This window comes from Danio rerio, chromosome 19 (assembly GCF_049306965.1).
Source record: "Danio rerio strain Tuebingen ecotype United States chromosome 19, GRCz12tu, whole genome shotgun sequence".
NCBI lineage: Eukaryota > Metazoa > Chordata > Actinopteri > Cypriniformes > Danionidae > Danio > Danio rerio.
This window is the reverse complement of record NC_133194.1, coordinates 11177314-11204287: the sequence shown is the minus strand read 5'-3', so window position 1 is coordinate 11204287 and position 26974 is coordinate 11177314. Positions and strand designations below refer to the sequence as shown.

Genomic DNA, 26974 nt, shown 5'->3' with positions numbered 1-26974 from the left:
TATAGACAAGTAGTAACAGTTTAAAATATATTCTGAATGTAACTGGGAGCCAGTGTAAAGACCTGAGGACAGTTGTGATGTGCTCTGATTTTCTGTTTCTGGTCAGAATCCTGGCCGCAGCGTTCTGGATGAGTCTTTTTGGTAAGGCCAGTGAGGAATCTATTACAGTAATCCACTCTGCTGCTGATAAAAGCATGAAGAAGTTTCTCTAAGTCCTCACTGGAAACAAAGCATCTAATTCTTGCAATGCTTTTGAGATGATGGCTGTTGTCAATAGCCGAGTTTTGATTAAACAGCATTACATGGCAAACATTTGAATGGTTTTATCAACAAAAAATGGATTTTCAATAACACTGATGTGAAAAACTGCAGAATCAGCATCAGTAAGAAGGCTTTCCAATACACGAATCATCTACATACACAAGTGGTTGTAAATTTTTATAAATTTCTTTCATCTGTTTAACCTAAAACAAGATATTGGGATTGATGTTGCAGCCATTGACATCAACAGTAGAAACAAACAAAATATTATGAAAGCCAAAGCTGCTGCTTTTCACCATTCTTCAGGATATCTTCCCTGGTTTTTAAAAGAAGAAATAAAATTAAACAAGTAAATGATGACAGTTTTAATTTTTTCCCTTTAATGACAATACTGTTAAAAAATGAAGAAATTTGCATGATCTAAATATTATGGAAATCCATTTGGTAAATTATATTAATTTTAATCCTAATTCAAACTGTCAGAATATTTCAGTTTTACTCTTTAAAATATTTAATAATAATAAAAAAAAATAATATCTGTAATCAAATGTTAACAATGTCATCTGCAGCCCATGCTCAAGCTGTCACATGGACATACCCAAGTGTGTATATAAAACGTATATTAATTTGGAAAATGTTTGCTTGGTCAGTGTCTGTCATGGTCTAATAATAAAGAGTACTGAGATGATAAATAAAAATTGCTTGCTTTATGAGCAAAAATCTGATTTTTTTAAATGGGATGAACATTTTATTATGTCAGATAAACACAAAAATGCCTAAATGCCTGTCAAATATTGAATATGCAAAGTTATGTCTTAAGTGAAAGTCTGCAGGGGAAAATAGATCAGTTTGTTGTATCTGTCTAAATGTCACAACAACCTAATAAATCTACTTAGATTTGTCAAACAATAAAAGCGAGGGCACTTCTTTAGATGATCGCTTGCAAATGATATATTTATGTATTATTCAAATAGACAAACTGCTCGTATTTTACTTCAATTTCTTATCCTAGTACACTGAAAACATTATTCATTGAATTGACATAATTTATTTAAGGGAACTGGTTGCAAACAATTTATATGGGCTGAAATTAAACAAACAAATTAAGTTGAACATTACTAAATCTAATTTGTTTAAATTCAGCCCAAATAAATAGTTTGCAACCAGTTACATTAAAGAAAAAATTCAATTCAATCAGTCAATTTTTCAGTGTATTTCTGAAGCAAGTATTTGTAGTTTGAAATACCGTATATGTGCCTTAGTCTTATTTTACCAAAATGAAATATGATCATGCCTTGATTATTTATTTATTTAGGATGGTATAAATTCTGACTTTGCTGAGACAAAAGTCTTGTCACTTAACAAAAATAATTTACAGTGTAGAATTTAAAAGCATGGTGCAGTGGAAAAAGGATTAATATTGTGTATGACTCTCATGAGCTTGACTTATTAATAAAGTCATCTGGATTGGCAAAGAAAGCCTTCTTGCAGGACTCCCAGTGTTCATCAATATTCCTTGGATTCATCTTCAATGCCTCTTTCATTTTACCCCAGACATGCTTAATAATGTTTATATCTGGTAACTGGGCTGACCAATCCTGCAGCACATTTACCTTCTTTGATGTGGAGGCTGAAATATAAGGAGGAGCGCTATGCTGCTGAAGAATTTGCCATCTCCTGTGGTTTGCAATGTAATGGGCAGCACAAATGTCTTGATACCTCAGACTGTTGGTGTTGCCATCCACCCTGCAGGTCTCTTGCATGCCCTGTTTCAGAATGTAACCCCAAACCATGATTTTTTCTTCACCAAACTTGACTGATTTCTGTGAGCATCTTGGGTCCATGCGGGTTCCAATAAGTCTTCTGCGGTATTTTTGATGATTGTGATGTCTACCTTCTGCCACGTTTCCAAATTATCAATTAGAAGTGGTCTTACAACTGGAATCGACAACAAGAATTTTGTCAGGTATTGTAGTGTAAACTAGTTTGAGACAGTAAAAATTGACAACAGTCCAGTCCAACATACAAGTCACTTCACAGATGATGGAGATAGTAGTGTGATTCCTGGAAGGAAATGAAACCACAGAGGTGAAATTCCCTCTAGCAATACATAATCAACTGTATGAGGCCGACGCACACCCGAGCAGGTCAGCTCTCCAGAGCCGGCACACACAATTCCGAATTCTCCGCAGATTTGCTTGAATTAAGATTCATAATATTTTCTACGAGCTGCTTCATTTGACAGCCAATTTACAGAACGTGGAGTCTATGAATGTCTAATGGCTCACACATGTTTCTTAGCTGTACCCACTGACCCACTTTAAAGATCACATTTTAATAGAGCGATGATAAGATATTGATCACGGAGTTGCCCTGCGAACAGAGGAACAAGGCAGGCGTTGGCGAAACGTGTCGTTTTAATAAACTCCAATGGAAGGAACTGTAAAACGCTGTCAACGCGCCGGTGGAGAAGCTGCGAGTGTGACGAGAGCTCCCATCAAACCATCACTGTACTCTCTTCACAAGATATCTGTGCTGTTATCTGATAATGACAAAGGATATCGGCCCATCAATCACGCCTCAGATGCCTCCAGCAACTGTCAGAGAGAGAGAGAGACTGGGTGAGAGAGAGAGAGTCTGGGAGGGGGGAAAAGCATTCTTGGGGACGGTGAGATGAGAGATGGAGGTGACACATGCATGATTACGTTCTGCTCAGTTCCAGTCCCCTCACGCAGCTACGGCCAGTCGGCCCTGCGAGGAGATGGAGACGTACTCGAATCGCAGGTGCACGGAGGTAGATGCTAATGAATCCGTTCCAGCATGATGTTAATTAAGATTAATGAGGGGAAAAGGCCTGGGAGCGAACAGTGTCCAACAATAGAAATATCCTGTGAATCATGTGAATAACCATGTGTGTAAAAAAAGGAGGCTGAGGCAGATAGTTTACGCCGACTCTAAATAAGTGTAGAAAATGACGATGGAACACGCCGGAACAGGGTTTAAAAGGAATGTGTTGCTCAAAAATGACAGTCATGTTGTTATTGACTCACACTCACCCGCATGCTGTTGTTTTTTTCTGTCACAAAATAATTTTTGGAGGTATGAATTTCAAATGTGGCATATACAGTTCATGTGGCATATACTGTGGCAGATTCATGAGCCCTCCACAGTTATTAGCCTCCCCATATATTTTACCCTAATTTTTGTTTAATGTAGAGATTTTTTTCAACCCATTTATAAAGAAATAGATTTCATTTAATGATAAATAGTTTTAATAACTCATTTCTAATAACTGATTATTTTTATCTGTCATGATGACAGTCCAAAAAATTTTACTAGATATTTTTCAAGACACCACTGTTTAGCTTAAAATGCTATTTAAAGGCTTAACTAGGTTCACTGGGCAAGTTAGGGTAATTAAGCAAGTTTTTGTGTAATGATGACAATCGGAAAACAATATATAGCTGAAGGGGGCTAATGATTTTGAGCTTAAAATGGTTAAAAATAAATAAAAAGGATTTTATTGTAGCCAAAATAAAACAAACAAAATAACTTTCTCAAGAAGAAAAAATATTATAGGAAATACTGTGAGAAATTCCTTGCTCTGTTAAACATTTTTTGGGAAATTTTTGAAAAAGAAAATAACAGGATGGCTAATAACTTTGATTTTAACTGCATATTTTATGTTTTATTATGTTTAGAAATGTGTTGAAAAACATTTCTCTCCGTTAAACAGAAATTGGGGGAATTAATCTAGATTAAAATGGCTCGTTTGAACTCTGCCAAAGGCATTCAGAATATGTGTGCTAGCCAAATAATAAGTATTTGAGAGCGGGTTTCTCAAGCCAGGTGGCGCATTAGACTAGGGTCTTATCTCCTGTTTTCAAAATGCATCACAAACTGCTTGAGAAACTGTTCTACTATGGTAATTGGTGATGAAAATAAATGATGTTCAATAAGATGTACTTGTGGTTACTGTTTATTCAGTTAAACATGAATTTTGAACTGTAGGCCTACATGAGCTAGAAACAGCGATTTTTGATTACCTTAATCCGACTAAAGTCATAATCGAGTTTAGACGTGGAGTGTGCATATATTACTGGCATTATTGAAGTAAACAACGCAATCAGACTATAACTGTCACGTAGGACTTTTCGCCATATTTTCCCACAAGATCCACACACGCAGATGTCAGTAAAGGACCACACACACACACACACACACACACACACACACACACACACACACACATCAAGAAAAGCTGAAGTTTTTTTCTTTCCCTTTGGCATGCATTATTAAATTCCATAACACTCTCACATGTTCTTACTCCTTATTTGCGCTAATACCCCAGTTTGTCACAGAAGCATGAATGAAATGTTCATGAGTGAAAGTGAAACTGCTGAACTGCAGTTAAAGTCAGGCATCCTGCTGATTTGATTCAGAAGGGCATTTTTTTGCCAGTAGGCTTACAGTAGGTATACATCCGTGCTAAAATATCAAAGTGAAAATCACCATAGCTTGCATAGAATAGACCCAGCTCCCAACTTAACTTTGAGAATAGATTAATGGCGATATTTTTTTTTTTTTGTGCAATAAGAGTCTTGCGTTAACGCAGCACGATAACGGCCCACCACACATATATATATATATATATATATATATATATATATATATATATATATATATGTGTGTATATGTATGTGTATATATATATATATATATATATATATATATATATATATATATGATTCAGTTGAACATTGTTTTATGCACTTCTAGAATAATTTTAAAAATACAAGGACGGAAACATAGCTAGAGTAGGTCTGTGCTGGTAGAGTCACTGAATAACACTAAAGGATAAATCTGGTACCTTTTTGTTTTAAGTTGAATACAGATAATATATCATTTGAAAAAATTAAGTTTTTGTTTTAGCAAATCCACCAGAAGCCGCTGTGTATGCGCTTTTGAGATCTCAGATTTATCTCACAAGTGCATTCTTGCCGGCTGTTCTTGCGTAACTCCACCAGAGGCCACTGTTGACTGATTGACTGACTGACTGACTGACTGACCGATCAACTTACTCACCCTCCTTCTTCCCTCAACCCAACCGATAGTGTTTTCAAAGCACCAATTGACCAGCGCCCACCCGCTTTACTAAACCCAACCCATTGTGTTTTCAAAACCAATCCAGAAAAAGAAAACCCCTTGCCTGATTTTTACCACATTTTCAGATTTTACCACATTCTCACCCCCTTACTTTCTTGTTTATTAATTTTTTTTGGCTTTTGTTTTTGTCTTACTACCATCCAGGTCAAAAGTCTGCCGACGTACATAACAAGCCACTGGACAAACTGGTCTGAAAAGCCATTCACACTGAGGTAAGCAGTCAGCTGGTAAGCGCAAACAGGAACGGGGTCAGACCGCCTTGTAGCATCATTTTAAAGATGAAATGCAGCCATACATAGCTCTGACTATAATTCATGATCCCCAGAATTGTACAGGGCTACGTTTTCAGAATGATCCTATGTTGAAAAAACTATTACAAACTAGTATTTAGCCATCAAAAAGTTTAAATAAAATATAAATGGATTAGATTACAAACTTCAATAACAAAATGACTAAAACAACATTTTAAATGAAAATTTTATTAATATCTAATTCACAATATGGATACATGACAGTGAATGTTTATTTTTTGCTTACAAAGAAACAAAGAGGAAAGTTAAGCTGAACTTGGCAGAAACTGTGAATGACAGATGCCTGAAAGACCTGATTAGATTTGAAAATCCAATTTTAGATTGGCCTCAGAAATTGTATACGTGTATGTTTTTTATCACTGGCAGCCGCTAAAATGGACTCTGAGGAAAATGACTTCTCACTGAAGGGGTGAGCTGAGGGAAGGGCTGTTGCTTTGAATATGAATTATTTCATTTAGGTATTCTGGCACTAACTGGCACTCCCCTAAGTACTGTAATCAATATAATGAATTGAATATGCTTTGACAAAACACACAGCGGAGTGGTGACTAGACATTTCATGCATCCTTGTAATAGGACCATTTCAGGGAATTTACTGCAGCAGTTTCCTTCTGTTGTGCGTGGTCAACAGTTCACTACGCAAAATAACCTTTGAGTGCTGTGCTGTTCTTTATTCAAAGAGGCGATATCATGAAAAGCAATATTTACATTGCACTTTTGAATTAAAAGATGGCAATGATGTACCACAATGCAGAGATTCTTCTCCCATCCCACACAGCTTATTATCCCACATCCCACAGAACATATTATTGTTATGATGTTTTAAACCACATGCATACAGAAATTGACCATGCTTATGTACATGTAAACAATAGGGCTGCACAATATATCATTTCAGCATCGATATTACAATGTGATCACTCACAAAAGTCACATCGTGAGTATATGCAATGTTGAGTTTGTATTATAATTTTGTCATTTGCTTTTATTTTAATAATTATTTTTTTGTGATTTAAGTTTTTATTGATTTTACATGTGAGTGGTCACAGCATCTTTACAATTTTCCTTCAATAAACAAAACAAGATCCACTCCTCAACCCAAACCCCCCTAGTCCACCCAGAAAAACACCCACCCCATGCCCTTGCGGTGCCAAAGTCTATGCCATCCCACAATAGCATTGCAATCAAGACAAATAACAGTAAAAAAAAATGAGGGGGCTAATAATTCTATTTTCAACTGCATATATATATACAGTATATTGAAGTCAGAATTATTAGCGCCCAAATTTATTTTTTTCACTAATTTCTGTTTAATGAAGGGAAGATTGTTTCAGCACATTTCTAAACATAATAGTTTTAAAAACTTATTTCTAATAACAGATTTATTTTATCTTTGACATGATGACAGTAAATAATATTTTACTTGATATTTTTCAATACACTTCTATACAGCTTAAAGTGACATTTAAAGGCTTAACTAGGTTAATAAGGTGAACTAGGCAGGTTAGGCAAGTTATTGTATAATGATGGTTTGTTCTGTAGATTATCAAAAAAAAAAAAAAAATTAGCTTAAAGGGCCTAATAATTTTGTCCCAAAAAAGGTTTTTAAAAAATGAATAACTGCTTTTATTCTAGCCGAAATAAAACAAATAAGACTTTCTTCCGAAGAAAAAATATTATTAGACATACTGTGAAAATTTCCTTGCTCTGTTAAAAATAATTTGGGAAATATTAAAAAAAATCAAAATCAAAAGGGGGCTAATAATTCTGACTTCAACTGTATGTATATATATATATATATATATATATATATATATATATATATATATATATATATATATATATATATATATATATATATATATATATATATATATAATTTTTTTTACATAAAATAAATAAATAAAATCTAAAAACATAATGCCATAGCTAAATAAAAGTCCAATTCAACACAGTGATTTGATTACCCCAATACGATGGTCAAGTTAAAGTTAATGCTACTTACTTGTAGGCTAAAAATTCTACATATATTGCTGAACAACAAATATTGTAGCAGAATGTAATGTATGCTTGTGAGGATTACACCTGCTTTTGCATGTACGAGTTCACTGCAACAATAATGCAGAAAGTTTTTTTTTAAACAATTTATTTGTTGAATTTGAACAAATTAAATTTAGTAATGTTCAACTTAATTTGTTTGTTTAAAGTGAGCACAAATAAATCATTTACAATCACTTTACTTAAAAAGATTTAGTAAAACCACACTGTAAAACCTAAAAAAAGTTGAGGTAACTTAAACCGTTTGAAGAAACTGATTGCAACAACCAATTTAAGTTCAAAAACTAATCCTGAGTACTGTGAATTTAATCCATTTGAGTAAATGAAGATATTTGAGCACAGTAAAACGCAATAAATGAAGAGGACTCAAACCAACTGAGTACTGTAAAACCCAATAAGTTAAGGCAACTTAAACCGTTGAGGAAACCGATTGCTACAAACAATTTTAGTTAAAAAAACCCTAATCTATACGAGTACTGTGAGTTGTTTAAGTTGAAGCAAAAAGGCATTTAATTAACTCATTACATTCAACACTGAGTTCAAAACTTTTTTCAAATTAGTAGAATTAACTTTCAGTCAAGTCTGAGTTAACTACACTCATTTCATTTGATAAAGTTGACTGTTGGGCTTTACAGTGCAGGTAATCATCTTTGAACCCCTGCCCTGACAGCAAAATGGAAACATTTACATGGAAACTTTACCTGAAATGTAAGTTAATCACTGAGGATAACACATTAAAAAGTTCAAGTAGCCGATGTCTGCAACACAGGTATTTGTGAGGGTTCACTAGGGAAAGGCAGATCAATCATGCAGGCACACTCTGTACAACTTCTTATCCAGGTCCTTGTCATTTCTAGCCTGTGCTATGTTTAGGTTTGGCGAGAGGGGTCTGGATGCAGACCGGGTGCAGTTGTAAGCTGAGCTGCAATGCTTATAATGTGCACCCCCACTAACCCTACCCAACATTAGCTCCATTGTGTCTGACATTGCATCTCTGAAATATGCAGTCTCAGCTTACATTTTCATGTATGCATCCAGATACTATTGCTTCTGGCTGGACTTCCAATGTTGTGCAATCAAACCTCTACAAATGATTCAGAGCGCTGCAGTGTTTTTGTTTTTTTAAGAACCCAACAGAGCCCACATCACACCTCTTTTTATCTCCCTCCTTTGACTCCTGGTTGCAACTCGCATCAAGTTTAACTCACTGATGCTTGCATACAGAATAGCCACAAGCTCTGCACTCTATCTGCATTCACTCGCTGTCAGAGAGTTGCCCTGTGGAACAATCACAGAAACAGAAATCACTTTCTAGAACTTTCTCATTCACTGTTCCCTCTTGATGGAGCTCCACTCGGACTGCTGAATCCCTGAAAATATTCAAGAGACAGCTAAAAACTCCATTCATTCACGAGTACATCAATAAATAATAAACAAACACATCACTTTTCTTTAATCTCTCCCATTTCTGTTTTAAACGATGCTATTACGAGCACTTACTGTATTTATTTGCCTCTTTATGACTCTCTTGTTGCATACCTTTGGATAAAAGCAAAATAAGTAACTGTAAATGAGCTGGGGTATGAAGATGTTGCATGAAAGCAATATGAAGGTATAGAATATGCCCCCTTTAAGGAAATGCTAATTCTCCACCTCACCTGTCAGGTTTTTGAGTTTAATTCTCGGCTGACAAACTTCTCTCCTGAATATACTTATCTGAAGACTCTCCCCATGAACTTAAATGAGCTCCCTCCTAATAGAAACCACTGCAGACAGCATTATAAAGATGAGCTCAGCTCTAAGTAAAGAAGGAGAGATAGAGAAAACAGAGGGAAAGGGGCAGATTAAGCCGCATTCCCTGAGGGAACAGGCCTGGGTCTTCAGCTCGATGGGCTAATCATGAAGCCCATCAGGCTATTACAGCATACAGTTACAGGTTCAAGACCTTCGAGACTGCCTCTGATGCATAAAGCTGCGAGCGCCTTTGACAAATATGGCTGCTTGGCTCTATGTTGATTTTCTAAGACAAATTATCAGGGCAAATCGCTCTCTGCGGTGGTGAATTTCATTACACTAGAGCACTTGATTGCTCTTTTTCCGTGCTCATTGAATGTGATCATTGGTAATTAGCACAGGGGTGGTGACAAGTCAGAGCGTTTCTGGGAATATGTTTGGACGTGCAAAAGACACAAAAAATGTGTCTTCGCTTCACTGAAACTCTAATTAGAAACAACTTTTCTTTTAGGGGGAAAAATAATCCTTGATTGTAAAATCCATCACATGCAAAAGAGGTTAGAACAAATCTAAATGGTGTTCTGCATTATTTTTAAGCTCAATTTGAGAAGCACCCATTACACTGTATTACTTTAAAAATGTGTCGCAATATGTGCAAAGTGAAAGATGATGTTAAAAGAAACTGGATTAGAAACATACCTGATATGAAATCGTTTTCGATCCACTTGTTATCTGAAGGGGAATGTATTAATACATTGGGTTCTATTTTAACGATCTAGTCGCAAAGTCTAAATCGCATGGCGCAAAAGCATTTAGGGCTTGTCCGAATCCTCTTCTGCTAGTTTTTTTGCAGAAAAATATGCTTTGTGCCCTGGCGCATGGTCTAACAGGGTTGTGCTTTTCCTCATAATGAGTTATGGGTGTATTTTGAGCATAATGTGCATTAAACCAATCAGAGTCTCATCTCCCATTCCGTTAAAGAGTCAGTTGCCTCATGCCATGGCACATTTGCTATTTATATGACTATTGTAAGTGGAAAAACTGAACGCTTCACTAGTTAGAAAACAGTTAAACAGACCATCTGCAGCACAAGGATAAAGAATGAGCCTCTTCTATTCGACCTTTAATTTACTTTTACTCTTTACTTTACTCCTTTACTTTCGCTGATAAGGAAACAGTAGAATCTCACTCCACTGACTGAAGATCCATTAGTCTACATATTTAATTTAGTTTGTTGTTTTGTTGTTTAGATTTGTTTTAAAACTATTTCATAATTCAGTTATAATTTCCAGCAAACAAATAAATGAACAATAATAACTGAGTTGCATCCAAACATACGTCCTATTCTTATCTCCCATATGGTGACACGTACTGACCGGTGGACAAATTGAAACTTGTTTTTATTAAAACAAATATAAATATGCATATAATAAATAATACTGATAATAATAACATTTTTTCATGAATAAACTGAAAAATCCCCCGAGATGAAGGCTTGGAGGCAGTGGTTTTTATATTTATGTAGAAAATAATAATTATTTTAACATTTTAATCCTTCAAATTCTTTCTCTAGTAAAGATACTTGTGTATTGCTATACATCCTGTGTGTATTAAGCAATGTGTATGCGGTTTGGAATCTGCAGAAGTGCATAGCTAACACACTCTGCACTAGAATTTAGACCAGCTTCCAGCTACAGTCTATTACAGTATTCAAAATAGCAACGCACCAACAATGCTCCTTAGCACACTTTCTTTTTAGACAGAAACACCCATGAGTCCACAAAGTGGCGCAAAAGATTTTATTATTTAAACAACATGGCACAAAATGGGAAAATCAGGGTTGTGCTGGACTGAAAATAGCAACACATTGCGCTATTAAATGGCCCATTTTATTAAGGCCCAATCCCAATTCTTCTCCTTACTCTTAGCCTTTGTTTTGAGCGTTCACGTAAAGGGGTAGGGGTGTCCCAATTCACGTTAGCTTTATGGTGTAGGGCTAAGGGAAAGGGCTAGGTACCCCTTCAAGGGGAGTTTTTTAGGACCACACTCGAAACCAAGGGGTAAGAAAATTTCCCCGAATACACCAGCCACAATGGCAGGATACACTGCAAAAATGACCTTTTTACAGTGTCAGCTATAATGTTAATGTTGTTTTTTGTGTGTTTTCATGGAGGAATATGTCCACAGTGTGAATGGACAGTACAGTTACGATCTCATTGTCACAGTATATCGTTATGATAACATGATATATGCCTTCAGGAATTTCCTGAAGATAAAAACCAAAAAATAACACAACTGAAATAGCTACAGCAGTCGCCATTGTCTGATCTCGTATGAAGCAAGAGATCGCGAGGACATATGATGACATGTGCAGGTGCTGTAGCGCTGTCCCATTTTTTAGGGGGAAATTTTGAAGCCCTTCCCCTTCACACTCTGTGCCAAGGGGAAGGGGTAGGGGTACAAAAATAGACTTGGTATTGGGCCTAAACCAAGCATACAATAAGCTGTCAACAATATGGTGTCTGTTGTGTCTCAGTGACTTTTATGCATGTATTGTACAAGAGGCAGTTGTGGAGTGTGAAAGAGGAGAGCTAGTTTTGGTGGACTGTCCATAATAGAGGTGCTTGAGCATTAAACCGACTCGCTGGAGATCCTCTCAGAAATGATATACAGAGAATAAAGGGCTATCGAGGAGAAAGTACTCTAGTACTCTAGAGGATGGGTCAGAAAGACTGAAGCAACTTGTTTAAACAACTTCAGTCATGGGAATTACAATATTGTACAATAATGATCTGTTTTCTGTTCAGGAGCATTTACAAAGCACAATAAAATGCAGTGTGTGAGTTAAAATATGGGTATAAAATATAAAAAGTTCTAGTAGGTCTACACAATAATAGGAAAGTATGTGATATGCAATATTGTTGAGTATTATGATATTGAACCATATTTCTATAACATTGCCATAGTGAAGTATGCACTGCTCTCTTGCTGTATTTAGATTTGGTAGGTTAATTTAGTTAACAGTATAACTCAAAGGGTCATGATCTGCACTCATTGAATGATTACTTTATATTTCTTCATTTCGCATTCTTTTGAGATACAAAACAACGTTTAAGCTTATTGCCTTTCTCTGTATGTTCACTGAGGAAAGCACTGAGCCAAATTGTTGGTGTTTTATATCTCTGAAGAATGTGAAAGAAAGAAATATAAAGTAATTGGTCATTGAGTGCAGATCATGACCTTTCGAGTTAAAACATTTTCCTAGAAAAATGCTATCGTTATGAGCTCTATTTTAAAATCATTTACGTAATTGTATTACAACAAACGGGTAAAATATATTTCTCAGATCTAATTTATTCTAATTCCGACTAAAAAAATTTGCAAAAAAACCCCCAAAACATCCCTTTGTGTGTATTAAGCAATGTCTATGCATGTTTTGGACTTGCACAGGTGGGTAACACTAACACGCTCTTTAAATATAAAATAAAAACCCTGCACCATTCACTTTGGACCAGATTTTAGTTTGTCAGTAGCGACATTTCCATTCACCTATTTTTATGCACATTTTGGATACGTGCATAACAAATCGGTTGATGGAAACACCAGGGCTAGAGTGGGACTCCTTTTCAGCCCTGGAGTTTCAAACCTTAGACTGGCCCACATTAGTTCATGACTGACTATAATAAAATAATGTCATTTCCAATTCAGTTTCTTATGACACCATTACGTCTTTTTCAAGGAAAAAGCTGCTTTAGAACTTCAAATGTTTTTCAGAAATATGAGAAAATTAAAGGGTAGCTAAATCTCCAACACTATTCTTTAAAACATCACAATGTCCTTTCCTGCAATATCTGAATATTCTGTGCAAAATTCTTTATAGATATCCAGTCCTTTTGTAGTGGTGGTCACACAAAAACTAAAAATAAAATATGTACACCTACATAAGTAACCCAATCAGTATTATATGTCTTAATGCTAAAAAAATAAAATAAAAATAAAATTACTCAGGTGAGGTTCAAACTCATAACGTCATAACGCAACCTTCTAGACTCTTTTAAACACAATATTACTTTCTATTGATGGCTTAATGTTTTTCTCCCCTTTTTAGATTTCTTTGAACAAATAATTTCAGATTTATTAATGTAGTGAATCATCTGATTTTCATTGAGCAGGTGTACTATTCATTAATATTAATTATTCAAATTCTTATATTTACTAAGGTGCCGCTGTTTGGGGTTGAATGATAGTTACATCATCATTAACCTGCAGGCTGCATTTTGCTCATAGTGAGCTGCCGCAAAATAATGAATAAAAATAGTGAGGTTACGGTCAAATTAATAAATAAATGAAAAAAGTGTGACTGCTGAGAGTGCAAGCAGCTAGGGAAACGAACCCTCGCAGGCAAAAAATGGACTGGCCCACCGGGAATTCTCCTGGTCTTCCCGATTAGCCAATCCGGGCCAGGATGCGCATAAATTTGGAAAAATTGCATAAATAACATATGCGCATAAATGAGTAGGGTAAACTTTTTACTCTATAAGAAAAGATGCACATAAACTACGATGGAAACACTTTTACTGAACAAATTCCAGTGTGCGCGTTAAAAAGGTCATGTGATTTTTTTATGAGAGATCATGTGGTGATAATAATGTGTGTGAATGGACAGACCAGCAGGCTGAGCACATTGTAAAACATCTAAAATCTTCTGTGGTCATTCAAAATTACATTAACCGTTTCAGTATTAGTGTTATTATATTATTAATGACCTCCAGAATTGTTAAGAGCATCTGTGCTCCGCCTTCAAACGCTTCAAAAGACTCAAGACAAATAAAAATTTTAATATTAAATAAAGAAAAGATTTACACTAATTCTTCTACCACAGCGAATTACATTTAACTTTTGATACTTGGTGTCAGCTAATCAGGAAGTGACAATTTTGTTCTTTTTGACTACTTGTTCAAGTTTGCATGTTCTCCCTTTGTTCGCGTGGGTTTCCTTCGGGTGCTCCGGTTTCCCCCTATACAGTCCAAAGACATGTGCTATAGGTGAATTGAATAAACTAAATTGGCGGTAGTTTATGTGTGTGAATGAGTGTATAGGTTTTTCTCAGTGTTGCATTGCGGCTGGAAGAGCTTCCACCGCATAAAACATGCTGGATAAGTTGGCGGTTCATTCTGCTGTGGCAACCACTGATTAATAAAGGGACTAAGCCGAAAAGGAAATGAATGAATGAATGAATGAATGATCACAAAATCGGACACTGTGCTGACGTACATGGCGAGCCACTGGACAAATTGGTAACAGTGGGAAAGCAGTCTATGGAGGTAAGCAATCAGCTGGTAAGCTCGAAAAAGACCGCCATCATCCTGCCCCATAGCATTCGTTTTAAAGACAAAATGCAGCCATACATAGCTCTGGCTACATAATCCACGATCATCACACATCAGAAAAACCTCACTACATGTAGCTCATAACCTGATATGGTCTGTAACAAAACTTCTTCTGCATCGTGATGCACCTTAGAAACGATACATTTTCACATAAATAACACAAAGTACATTCAACACTATTTTACAGACTTTTCGTAGCATGTAAGGCTATTTACACCTGCAGTTATTATATATAAAACACTGGTGATCCTTGCTTCTTAACACATTTATATAAATTTGAATTGTTTCTTCTTTGTACTTATTAGTCTATGTATCATATATCAGGCTTTCAAATATAAACAGTTTTGATCATTGGCATTTGTATGGTGAATTTAGGTAATACGCAGCAAGTGGAATACCCAAGAAATGCTGCCATTCCTAAATTCAAACACCAATGGAGGATTGCAGATCGGTGTCATCTGTGTTCAAAGTTAGAGGGGAATGTGTAAAATAGAAATGCTTGAATAAATAACGATTACATGACTGTTTTGTATGAGTACGATGACATATTTCAACTTAAAAAAGCAAGTGACTGTGTTGAACAACAAAATATTTTAAGCTTAAACATTTTATCGGTTGACAGCTCAAGGATGCTTTTAATGTACCAATGACAATAAATACAGTACACTGTTCAGAGAACTCTGAACGTACTTAAAAGTTGATCTCTGATATAAAGGAGACATGCTTGCCAACTGCTGTCTGAATATCTAAATCAAATCAGCTTCTGGGGATTCTGTCTGTGACTGCAATCCCAAGGTTCATAAATAATATACTCACTGTAAACAAAATAATATGCACAAGATTTGAGGAAAGCCCTAAAGCCCTTAGCTGTTTGTATTTGTGTAAATCAATAGCCTTTAAAAGACATTTCAGTGCTTTATAATGAAAGCTGACAAAAGTAATAAATAGGTTGTGAGGCTACAACTAAAATCATATAAATCCTGTCTAAGCATGTAAAATAATAAAGCTAAACTGTGAGGAACAATTGAACCGAAGGCACGTCAGTGCATATTTGAGTGTCACTTTTTCTACAAAGGTATAAAAGAATCAATTATTTATTTATTTATTTTAAACAATAGTTTGAAAAAAATGATTTGTTTTTTGTTTTTGTTGTTTAACACGATTTTCATGTCATGATTAGTCTGTTTTTTGTCATTCTACAAAACAGCTTTTGTGTTGCACAGAACAAAAGTAATCGTATTTGAGCAAAACATTCCTTTAGACATTCAGTTGAAATCTTGATCTATTTTTGTAGCCAACCTCAAAGAATTCATGCATCAAAAGACACAGCGCTGATTGGGATTAATTTCTCTCTATTTTGTCTGGACATACACTTACCAGCCACTTTATTAGGTACAAATCTCCAACTACTCGTTTACACAAATTTCTAATCAGCCAATCACATGGCAGTAGACATGGTCAAGATGATCTGCTGCAGTTCAAACCGAGCCTCAGAATGGGGAAAAAGGTGATTTAAGTGACTTTGAACGTGGCATGGTTATTGGTGTCAAAAAAGGCTGGTCCGAAACTGCTGATATACTGGGATTTTCACGCACAACCATCTTTAAGGTTTACAGAGAACCTTCCGAAAAAGGAAAAATATCCAATGAGCGGCAGTTCTGTGGGCACAAATGCCTTGTTGATGCCAGAGGTCAGAGGAGAATGGCCAGACTGGTTCCGCTGATAAAAATACAACAGTAACTCAAATAACCACTCGTTACAACCGAGGTCTGCAGGAAAACACCTTTGAACACACAACATGTCTAACCTTGAGGCGGATGGGCTACAGCAGCAGAAGACCACATCGGGTGCCACTGTTCTGTCAACTAAGAACAGAAAACTGAGGCTACAATTCGCACAGGCTCACCAAAATTGGACAATAGAAGATTGGAAAAACATTGCCTAATCTGATGAGTCTCAATTTCTGCTGCGTCATTCAGATGGTACGGTCAGAATTTGGTGCCAACAACATGGATCCATCCTGCCCTGTATCAATAGTTCAGGCTTGTGGTGGTGGTGTAATGGTGAGGAAGATACTTTCTTGGCACATTTTGGACCCAACACTAGTACCAAATGAGCATCATATCAACTCACTCTACCTGAGTATTGTTGCTGACCATGTCTGTCCCTTTATGCCTACAGTGTACCCATTTTCTGATGGCTACATCCAGCAGGATAACGCGCCATGTCATAAAGCACAAATCATCTCAGACTGGTTTCTTGAACATGACAATGAGTTCATTGCACTCAGATGGCCTCCACCGTCACCAGATCTCAATCCAATAGAGCACAATCCAATTGAGTTGTGGTGGAACTAGAGATTCACATCATGGATGTGCAGCCAAAAAAATCTTTAGTAACTGTGTGATGCTATCATGTCAATATGGACCGAAATCTCTGAGGAATATTACAAGTACCTTGTTTAATCTGTCACAAAAGATTAAGGCAATTCTGAAGAAAAATGGGATCCAGCCGGGTATTAGTAAGGTGTACCTAATAAAGTGGCCGGTGAGTGTATACACAGTAACCTTGTAGTACTGTAGGTGAAAAACTTTAATACTTTGCACTCTTAAACTTGGCTTCAATTTAAGACTGCTGATAAGATGAGTTCTCTGCTGTAATCCTGGAAAGCTGCTGATTTTGCTGTTAGATTTAAGCAACAATATAAACTTCAGAGATGAACAAACAGATACACACAAAATGACAAAAAATTCAAAAGCAAAATAACAAAAGAGCCTTCCATGCCTTAAATTTCAGTTTGTATGGCTATAAACAATGATTTAAACATGACATGAATGATTCATAATTCTTGCAGAGAGCAGCTTACTGGACGCTACAGCAAAACATATTCACTTGAGTCTGGTACAAGCCAAAAAGTATGACAAGGAAGATGTGAGAAAAGCTCTGCATTTAAATGTATATGTATATGAATAATATTCACATTAGTTCTACACAGTTCTTCCTGCTTAATCCCCTTCCCTGGCGCTGCACGAGGGATTTCATCTTAGAACTGTATTCTGGGCTGACTGTACGAGTGTTCACTGATTTATGAGTCCGTCTGCTGACAGGGATTGGGCTCAGTATCCAATGTATAAAAATATTTTCAAAGTTCGTCATACTGCAACTGCCAACAGAGGTCACTGGCCTGTCCTCCAATTACTTTCTAGACCATGAAAAATGGGATGCAGGTCCAGTGCTTTTAAATTAATTAGAGCTATTTTTAATATTTCAAAGAAACTGAAGACTACTGAGTGTTTGTAGACAAATACAGATAGTCGGATATATAATAGCGCGCGGCGTTTCGGGATACACACAAGCACACCTGCAGCCCTCCTCTCAGTCACACTTGTGCACACATATACTCACACTGTCAATCTGTCACACCGGTATTACACATAGATACACACCTCTTGGCCCTTGTGTCTTTTTCTCGCTTGCTTGCTCACACGCGCACACACCCACAAGGGGTTGTGTGTCATTCAGAAGTGAAAAGAGAAGGGCTTTGAAACTGATTCGATATCTGAATAGAAACTGAAGACAACTTCTATATGAATTAAAATGTAGTCATTTAATATTCATATAATTTTTTTTATAAAAGGAAAGGTTCATGATTACACATGGGACGATAACTGGTTTCAAGGTTTACCACGGTTTAAAAAAAGTCAAGGTTTTAAAACCGTGGTATATTTAAATTGATTTTAAAATTTTTATGACTATTTTATTTAGTTTTTGAGAGCAACAGTATCTCCAGCAGAAACAAAACATCCAGCATCAAAAGCTACTAGCCAATCCACGATTCAGGAAACATTTCAAAACTCAATGCTTATAAACCACCATCCAAGTATGCTATGGACTTAAACAGTGCAGTGGCTCACTTTATATTCAAAGAAAAATAGGAAAAAGCCTCAAGTTATATAGAAATCTGTGTTTTAGAAACTAATGAAACGGCAGAAGTCAGTGGTTTATTTTTATGGTGCAGTCGGTAATCTGCCAAAATGCTATCTGTTAGCATATCTTTGAAACACAGCCCTTCCCCTGCCTTCCAAAGCCACGCCTCCTGAAATCACGAACTCGCACCTTAAAGATAACAGTAGACAACCACTAAAATGACTAGATCATGTCATTCACTGGTTAGAAAACTTTATAATACTACAATTCAGAATGAAAAGCTGTATATCCAGCACATTTTCAGTTGTGTAGCAAGCAAAACTTGCAGTATTGCATGCATGCTCTCTCACTTAATTTGTCCCAAAGCGACTACTGTATGCTTAGAGTTTGGCCGGCGGCCTCCAGGAATTACGCTTATTACTAAGCCATACTTGCATGCTTTTTTAGACCGAATATTCAAAGTATGGTAAACAATATAGGGAGAGCATCACAGGTTGTCATTGTTCAAAAATGAACCAATGTGAATATAACAACCAACTTCACCTCAGTAAAGCGGGCTAGATGGAGAAGCGCCATTTACTTATGTTTTGTTTTCAAACTAAATAAAATCTACATCATCAATGCTGTAAAAGGTTCCTTTTTGAAATTGAAAATAGTCAATCAGTCTTTTGCCGGAAGATTTCAGTGCCTGAACAAAACTTCTGTGCATATAACCCATTCGTAACAACACAATCTACATTTGCTTCTTGCGTGACTGAAATAGTTTTAAAACAGAACATTACCTGTCTAACAGAAATACTTCAGCCATGTTGTCATCCTTCCAAGTAACTCTAATATTGATGCAGGATTTTAAAGTTTTGATTAAGCATTTAATATACTGCTGTTACTATTCCGTGAACGCGGTGTGCTAAAACGGCGGATGTGCATGAACTGGGGTGTGCAAATGTACACATCTAGATATAAAGAGTTCAGATGCAAAAACCTGTAAGTGCCATCTAAAATTTCTATCAAAAAATGACAAATTTTCTCAGCCTTCTTTATTTATGTTAAATTATTTTTCTTTAAAGACCAGGAAAATAATGTTTTCTTTGCTACAAACGTAATATTACTGAACATACACACATGAGCTTGATAAAAATACTAATTTTAGAGCATTTATTGGTTTTTGCATATAAAAACTTCATTTGTTGACAGAAGGTTTGGGCTACTTATTGGATTTATCGGCCCGACAAATTTGAATTGCACATTTTTTTGTCTTATGCCTTACCCAGAATATAAAAATACATATAAATACATTTAGATCATTTACTTTAATTATCACTATTGGAATGTGAGGAGACATTCAACTGCACAAAAAAAAAAGTTTCTGAAGACAATGCACCTGCAAAGACTGCACCTTTAATTATTTACCATAACATGGTTACTGTTCCAAAATATTATAAATATTTATTGAAAATTAATGATTAACGCACTTCTTCCAAACGTTTGTAGTGACCATATTATCTTGCATGTGATGGACAGGAAACTGATGGGGACTGTTAATGGCGGACAGGAAATCCGCGAAATTAGAAAAATACTCATCAATTATGCCACAAAATCAAGTTTAAGAGATTTTTAAGTGAGAATATTGTTATTCTAAAGTTAAATAAGCAATTTATGTATAAGGATAGCACATAATATATTTTAGGCAAGTAATCACAATACTGTGATATCGTGAAACCATGATATTTTTATCCAAGGTAATCATACTGTCAGAATTTTATTCTGGCCCATGCTTATCATGATAGTATTTCTCATTTGGCAATTTAAAGGAGCGCAAACAGGCAAGCTAGGGTAGTCACAATACTGACATTCAATCGATACTGAAATTTTAAAAACGTCCATTTTCCGCTAACATTTGAGCGCTGTTGAGCATGGTCCTAAAATTTTAAGCAGCGATTCATCAGCAGATCACTCGTATGTCAGCTTATAGACAAACTAGCTGATTAACGTGACTTTGAAATGCCCCAGTATCCCTATATCTGTGGTTACACTTAATTAACAGCAGTGAATTCGTTGAATTGATGACCTTCATGGCCAATCACAGTCATTCCTGTTGAGCATGTGAACACAATGGCAAATTAGCGGTGTTTAATGGACGTTTCAGTATATTCAAATATTTAGTAAAAAAATTCTTTATCAATTGGCACGGAATTCCAGTATTGCGACAACCCTAAGGCAAATAGATGGACGGACGAATTGATTTATCGATAAATTTGATCAGATTTTTATTTGTCTGAAAAAAACACCTCTTGTGAGAGACGTTTTTGTGGTATTTAGTTTAGTTTTTGCAAAAAACAAACAAATAAACAAATAAACAAATAAATAAATAAATAAATAAATAAATAAATAAATAAATAAATGTTTTCACAAAAATATAAGGTAAATGATGTTTGGTCATTATTTGACAGACAGACAGATAGACAGGTAGATGGATAGATGGATGCTTGGATAGATAGTTATTATTATTATTATTATTATTATTATTATTATTATATCATTATTAGCAAGAGCGGTGGTTGTTAAGGGAACTGCAGCCAGCAACAATAGGGCTTGCTTGATATTGGAACTTGCTTGAACTAGGGCTGCATGATATTGGAAAAATCTGAAATTGCTATTTTATTTTCTTCGATTTAAATATTGCGAAATGAATACAGTTTTACGAAATGGGTCTATCTATATTCAGGTACAGAACGTGACACAGACACATACATTTTTACAATGCAAAAAAAATGCATTTCTTACTTTGCTTTGTCACATTTCTAGTGAAAATATTCTTAGATCAAGTAAAAATATTGTTTTATTTCACCTTAAGTCAACATTGAAAGTTTTTCCTTAAAACGAGCAAATTGATCTGTCAGAAGTAAAATAGTCTTGTTTTTGCTTTGAAATGTAGATATTTGGACCGTAAACAAGTTGGAAAAAGAAACAATTAATCTTTGTCATACCTCCAAACATAATTTTGTGTGCCCAAATGTTTTAAACTCTTGAAATGCTCCGTAGCAGCCCTTAAAAACAAAAGTAAATGATAAACTTTTACTCTATTGTGATTAAACTTGGCAGTGATTCTGTTCGGTGGCCCCTGGTCAACTAAAATTCAGACTCAACATTGCATATCTTGCGATGTGACTATTGCAGATCTGCACATTGCGATAGCTGAAATGATATATTGTGCAGCCCTATAGCTCAAACTTACAATCTTGCACGTGATATACAAGAGACTGACTGTGAGTCAATGGCCGGAAATACTCATGTCAAAGTTCTTTTTAGTTTTTTAGCCTAAAGGCAGTTCACACTGCACTGACGAAGACAGACAGATGGCAACAGACACTTCGTCAGCTTTTGTCGGATCAGCTTGTGACCCTAGTCGGTACCTGTTGGCATCTGTTGGAGCTTATTTTTGCCAATTGAAGATGCTGAATTTTTACTCGTCGTGACAAAAAAAAAATTGCTGAGAAGTGACGTGCTGTTATTTGGTGAGCATCTGTTTATGCAGTGTGAATTGGGGTTGAAACTATCTTTACAGCTATATACTAATAACAAACATCCAGATGCTGTCCATGCTGCTGAGCAACATTGACAGGTTAGGTCATTAAAATCACACTTTTATAAAATTGTTAAGTTTATTAGAGACTATTGGCTATATAGATCTGGTCCATCTGGATGTTAATAAGGAAATAAGGGTTTGACCCTCCAAAACAATGATTGATCCCTCTTGAGTGCATGACATTCCCCAGCAGACTATACAGGAAAAAGTTAACTCCAGACCAGGTGTCCTGACATTTTATCATGCCCATCAGATTATGCTACCAACACTATATTTTAATGGTTCTGAGGTTGAGGATAGGGATTAGATAGGTTAGGACGATATTACAGCTTCATATCACACTACTCAACATTAAAATTTACAACAGTAGCAAAATCTAATGCTGATCAAAACGTCATTAAAATGTGTTACCTACTTTTTAAATGGGAGATAGAACGATCTGACAAGGTTGGACAAATCGACAAAACACTGGCAAATGTTCTACCAACTTTAATCGTTTAACTGACACATTTTCCTGTAAATAAGGTGGTTTTATGTGCATATAGCCTGTAAAGGTACAGTAAAATTTGACAATCCATCACTCATAGTGTACATTTCAATAGATGCCTATGCCAGCACATTGAAGACAAAGTAAGTTAAACTAAATAAAAGTCTAACAACTTCCATTTCACACAGACTTAAAGTTAAACAGAAAGAGCGATCATTCATGATCATCCATCAATCTATGACCAGGGATAAGAACTTGCCATCATTCTGCAAACATTGAATCATTTAAATGGTAATACATTGTAAAAATGCTACAGTAACAGTTCATAACCTAGTTAACAGTAAGTTTTCTTCCTATATGTTTAATAACTGTAAACTGACTTTCCCAGAATTCCCTGCATAACACTTTATTTTTGTTGACATTACTATTTTTTTCTTATGAGTTATGTACATTAGAGTTGTATGTTATATTTAATGTTGATAAATAATGTTTATTGCATTCGTTTAATTTGATGTGTGTTACCATGATGGTGTTTAATAGTGTGAATGACACTGAGCGTCTTCTATATATTAGTATGCTGCTCTGCTTGTGGGAAAAGATGTTTGTGATGAGCTTTGTTTCATTACATGACCTTCTCATCCACGTGTTTGCGGTTGTCTTTTTGTCTGTGTAACAAAGTTATGATGTGTAGTGTTTGTACTTCAAAAACTGGTGTATAAAACCATGTCCTAACAACATGTGCCGTGACAAGATTCCAGCAACAGGCAATTTGGATGTCTGCACCAAATGTGAGGCAACACAACAGCAATATTTAAATACCAGCCATTCCTAAAAACTTCCAGCCGTTTCGAATGTTATCACTTGATTGTATGGGCATTATCAGTGGTTATCAGATAATAAGATATGGGCTAGTAGGGGCCTGTTGTAACCATCCATATGGTTAATCAGCTATAGATCACAGACCAGAAGTTAATGAAAATTATTTATATTATTTAATAAATTTCCCATTAATTGTATTGTATTAACGTCTACCCCTAAACCCAACCGTTACAGTAATGTAAAAGTATATCTAAATCTGTAGTCTTCTCTATTAGTATAGCTGATTAAACATGTGGATGGATAATAACAGACTTCCGAGCCTACCAGTGGGCGCAGAAGGCCCCTACTGGCCCATATGCATTAGCTGATAACCACTGATAATGCCCATTCAATCGAGTGATTACATTTGAAGTTCAGTGGGTGTACATTTCAGCCGTGCACTGCACTCCCAATAAAATGGTAAGGGTTATAATCACTGTTCTGACTTTAGATTTCAAGACGTTATTTAATTTTCAAGATCTGAGGTAAACTATCTGCTGCTGCTTTCAGTAGTATGGCAATAAATGTCAGGTAAAATGATATTTAAAGTTCGAATGAAATCAAAACTAATTATTTGATTTTGTTAGCTCACATTGAGTATGTTTACATGGACACCAATAATCAGATTTTAATACGATTAGGACAATACTCTGATTAAGAGTCTACCATGTAAACAGCGATTTCTGATTAACTTAATTCGACTAAATTCATAATCAACCTAAACAGAAACCAAATTAAGACGTGGAGCAAGTCGATTTTAGTCCCATTATTGAAGTGCAGTACAGACATGTAAACACCTTAATCAAACTATTATCGTCGTGTAGGATTATCCTTGCATTTTACAACAAGATAGTCATGCATCACGAAATGTGAAGGTTTTTCCCTCATACGGCGTGTGGTATACAGTTCAAAACAACACTTTTTTCCGTAGTTCATACATGCATGCTTACAATGATTCTGAATGAACAAATGAAGAGCCAAACTGCAGTGAAAGTCAACAAATTAAAAATGAAACACCCCAATTTACATGAAACTCCAGAGGAAATATGGATAGCGTGGTGATGCAATTATGTGCTATAGCATGTAAAAGGGGATCATGAAAGAAACATACAAAAAGCAACTCTTGGAAACACCTTAATCATGTTATTGTTTTATTCAGATTAAGGCAAATAATTAAATTACTGATGTCCATGTAAACGTAGTCATTGGCAGTTTTGTGGTAAACAATTTATCTGTGCATGTCATTAAGAAAAGAAAAAAAATAGTTTGCCCTTCTAATCTAAAATTAAAATCTGAAAATGCACTTCCGTTTTTTTTTGTCAAATTCTCAGGTTAAGTGTTTTTGTGGTAATGGGTGTGGCTAACATACTTAACCGCACCTCTCCAACTGTCAGTTTTGATAACAAGCAGAAATGTTGATGAGAAGGAGTCTGTTAGGTTGTAATAACTCTTCTAAAACCCTTTTCTTTGTTCTGATCGCTCTGAATAAAATACCTACTTTACTATCCATTCAGCTCGCGGTAGAAAAAACAAGCCACGCCCACTGTTTTCTCATTTAATATTCCATTTCTCTAGGAATTGCATCAAAATACGAAAAAAAGTAGACTTTAAACTCACTCACATTGGTAGCCGTTAACAATGAATAAAGCACATAATCTGTAGGCTTACCTGAGGTGATACTTGCCATGTTTTTCCATGACTTGGCGGAAATAGAAACTTTTAGAAATGTCATGAGGGTCTCAGCACTGTACAGTAGTTGTGTGTACAGTAATTAGGACATGCTGTCATACTATACATTAATGAAATATGGAAGTTTTCTATGAAAATTTTTAATAGTAGAATTTACTGACTTGCTAATAGGTTGTCTTCTTGAATGACATGTTTGTTGAAATAGCCTCTCAGAGAAATTAACCCATTATCCCTGAAAACACTGACAGCTAAAATACATTAAATTAATAAATTATATTTAATTAAATAGGGTGACATAGTGGCACAGTGGTTAGCACTGTCACCTTATAACAAGAAGGTCACTGGTTCAAGTCCTGTCTAGGCCAGTTGGCAGTTTAGTTTATATGCTCTCCCCTGTTCATGTGGGTTTCATACGAATGCTCCGGTTTTCCCACAGTCCAAAGACAAGAACTATAGGTGAATTAAATAACCTAAATTAGCCATAGTGTATGTGTGGGAATTAGGGTTGGGTGATGTCGACCAATTTGGCATCGTACGATATGTAATGTCAAACATCTCGATGAACGATGGGATCGTCATCATAGGTGGCATTGAAATTAATTATTTATGCATAATTAATTAATTCATAACGAATGAATTATTTTTAGCCTAGCGTGTCAACTACCTGAGCCGCTTGGTCTTAGTTTTGCCCATAACCAAATTATTAATAAATATAGATTAGTTACACACAAATTACCAACTGTTAATCCCTTTTTAGGTGGGACTCTGGCATGAACAGGCAGAGTAATCTGTGTCGTTAAAATGGTGTCGACAAACTTAGTTGGAAAAAAAGTTGCGCAACTATCAGCAACCAACCAACAGTATCTAATATTTTCATTAAAATGATTAAGTAAAAGCATGAAAGCGAAAGATTGAAGCAGTGTATTGACGCTGTGACACGTTACCTGATAGATTCAAAAGACAGAAGAGTCATTAGAAAGAGACAAGATTAATGAAATATCATGTTTAACAACTATAGTGAGCGACGATCCAGTGGTACATCCTAAACTGTCCGACGTGCACTCCTCTCTGGGGTTTTGTCTTTCGGCCATCGGCGATGGAAGATGGCATAATCTTACAACCCTTGTGTGAATGAGTGTGTATGGATGTTTTCCATTACTGGGTGACAGCCGGAGGGGCATACGCTGCGTAAAACATATGCTGGATAAGTTGGCGGTTAATTCCGCTGTGGAGACCCCTGATGAAAAAAGGGACTAAGCTGAAGGAAAAATGAATGAATGAATTTGGTTCACTGAAGCATGCATAACACAAACTGCTGAAAAAACAACTCGTTAACCAATGTATAATTTAAACACTAATCATGTAACTGCTGTTTATGTCAGGTAACTTGTAAATGTAGGGGGGAAATCCAATGCACTTTCCATTACAGTTTTGCAAAATATTCTCTTTTTATCTATTCGTCTGGAAAAACCATGAGCTCAAAAACATTTTTTTTGCACTATAACCG

The 26974-nt window shown here is 35.7% G+C and overlaps 1 protein-coding gene across 7 annotated transcripts in view; it reads left to right on the top strand.

The window, feature by feature from the left end:
* The window catches only part of grin2da (glutamate receptor, ionotropic, N-methyl D-aspartate 2D, a), a 256122-nt gene that overhangs the window by 60758 nt on the left and 168390 nt on the right, over positions 1-26974 (top strand). For all 7 annotated transcript variants that reach the window (XM_073931494.1, XM_073931504.1, XM_073931499.1 and 4 more), the window contains one exon: positions 5572-5639. The gene's annotated coding sequence lies outside the window, so the exon portion shown is untranslated. The remainder of the gene's footprint in view (positions 1-5571; positions 5640-26974) is intronic.